The sequence below is a fragment of the Apium graveolens genome, chromosome 9 (assembly GCF_009905375.1).
Source record: "Apium graveolens cultivar Ventura chromosome 9, ASM990537v1, whole genome shotgun sequence".
In the NCBI taxonomy this organism is placed as follows: Eukaryota; Viridiplantae; Streptophyta; class Magnoliopsida; order Apiales; family Apiaceae; genus Apium; species Apium graveolens.
The window spans coordinates 89,405,561-89,407,871 of NC_133655.1; the positions used below are offsets into that span (position 1 = coordinate 89,405,561).

At 41.1% G+C, this 2,311-nt stretch overlaps 1 non-coding gene across 1 annotated transcript; it reads left to right on the forward strand.

Moving 5' to 3' along the window:
- Positions 1-1,186: 1,186 nt before the first annotated feature.
- On the forward strand, positions 1,187-1,293 carry LOC141688276 (small nucleolar RNA R71). The gene has a single exon (XR_012561731.1). It is a non-coding gene; the product is annotated as a small nucleolar RNA R71 (small nucleolar RNA).
- The last annotated feature ends 1,018 nt before the right edge of the window (positions 1,294-2,311 follow it).

A 2,311-nucleotide genomic window follows, 5' to 3' on the forward strand; every position in this document is an offset into this window, starting at 1 on the left:
GTACACGGAATAGTGCAACTTCCTGGATCTTTAAACTTCGGAGGCAACTTCTGTTGCAGCACAACACTGCATTCCTCGGTGAGAGCGATAGTCTCTAAATCATCTAGCTTCATTTTTCGAGAGAGAATACCTTTCATAAACTTTGCATAACTACGCATCTGCTCAAGAGCCTCAACGAAAGGTATATTGATATGAATTTCTTGAACACCTCCAGAAACATTTCAAATTGCTTGTCCAGCTTTTTCTTCTGCAGCCGCTTAGGAAAAGGCGGTGGAGGATAGATCTGTTTCTCTCATGTATTACCCTCAGGAGGAGTGTGCTAAACAGTAGTCTTTCTTGGTTCCACTTCTACTTCCTGCTACCCTACTTCTTTCTCAGCCCCAGCTTCTTCATTTAACACTTGAGTTTGTTCAGGATTCGTAACATTACCAGACCTCAAAGTTATTGCCTTTACCTGCTCCTTAGCTTCCCTCTTTCCTGGTACTTCAGTGTCACTAGGTAACATACCGGGCTGACGATTTAGCAAGGCATTTACAATTTTCCCAATTTAATTTTCCAAGGTCTTGATAAAAACAGATTGACTTTTGCACATAAGCTTCAACTCCTCTAATTCAGATTTTTTATTAGCTTGTTACAGCTGGAGTTGTTGTCTTGGTGCATATTGTGGTTGCTAAAAACCAGGGGGTTGTACTGCTTAGCTGAATACTGCTTATAAGGCTGCTGAACTGCATTCTGAGCGTTGCTCCAACTGAAATTAGGATGATTGTGGTTGTTGGGATAATAAGTGGCTAGCACAGGTTGCTGCGAACGCTGAAAGTTGCTCACGAACTGAGCTGATTCACTAGAAATTACGCACTGATCAGTCTCATGGGCACCAACACAAAGCTCACAGATACTAGCGATTTAATTAACTCCATAATTAGCCAAAGTGTCCACCTTCATCGTCAAAACCTTAAGTTGGGCAGCTATAACAGTTGCTGCATCCAACTCCAGAATTCCTGCCACCTTTCCCTGATTCGGTCTCTGGGAAGGATTCTGGTACTCATTAGTAGCCATCAGTTCAATAAGTTTATAAGCTTCATCATAGCTTTTAGCCAACAAGGCACTTCCTGATGCTGCATCAAGCATGGGTTTAGAAGTAGCACCCAATCCATTATAGAAACAGTTAATAATAATCCAATCAGGCATGCCATGGTGTGGGCACTTCCTTAGCATCTCCTTATATCGATCCCATGCCTCACACAGAGATTCTCCAGTTTGCTGAGCAAACTGAGTACGAGCTTTCCTGATTGTAGCAGTCTTCGCCATAGGGAAGAATTTAGTGAGAAACTTTTAAGCAAGATCTTCCCAAGTAGTGATAGACCCTGCTGGTAGAGAATGTAACCAACACTTAGCTTTGTCCCTAAGAGAGAATGGGAAGAGTCGCAGCTTGATATCATCTTCAGTCACATCATTGAACTTGAAAGTGTCATATATCTCGATGAAATCCCTAATGTGCATGTTGGGGTCTTCAGTAGGAGAACCCCCAAACTGAATTGAGTTCTGCATCATCTGAATCGTGCTTGACTTTATCTCAAAAGTGTTAGCCCTGATGGATGGCCTGATGATGCTTGACTTGATCTCAAAAGTGTTAGCCCTGATGGCATACATCTATCCTACCACCAAACACTTCAAACACTTTCAAATTCCTAAGCAATGTGTCATGGCCAACAAAAAGCTAATCATGATTCTGGAGATTGAGTTGAAAGCCAAGAAAAACAAGACTGTTGAAGATGAAGAAATGATTAAGTTGTTGAAGAGATATCTAAGAAATCCAGAAGCCAACTTGCCTAAAACTCAAATCAATAAGGATAACTTGGATGATGATGAGCAGGAGAAAGATGATTAAAAACCTTCTGGCTCAAATCTAAGTCAATCCTCCAAGGCAGTTGGAAGCAAGGATGAAAAGAAAAAGGATGATGAGAAGAAGAAAGGGGGTGAGAGAAGAAGGAAGAAAAAGGAAGATGGCTCAGGACCGCACCAACAAAACCTAAAAATCCAAATTAACCAAGCTCAACCCTCTATGCCAACAAACTCAAACATCAAACCACCTCAAAACTCTAAGCCCAAATTCCTACACAAATAAACTGCTAACACCTTTCTAAAAATACCAATCACCTCAAGCCAAACATTTCTCAAGAAAATCACAAACCTACCTTCTGTAAAGTCATCACTCAAAATTAACTTCAAGTCTGTTGGTAGGAAATCTAAGAAAACTAAGCACACCGAAAAAGTACAAGTTACTGAAAGGGCCCTCTGGAACTGTTACAAG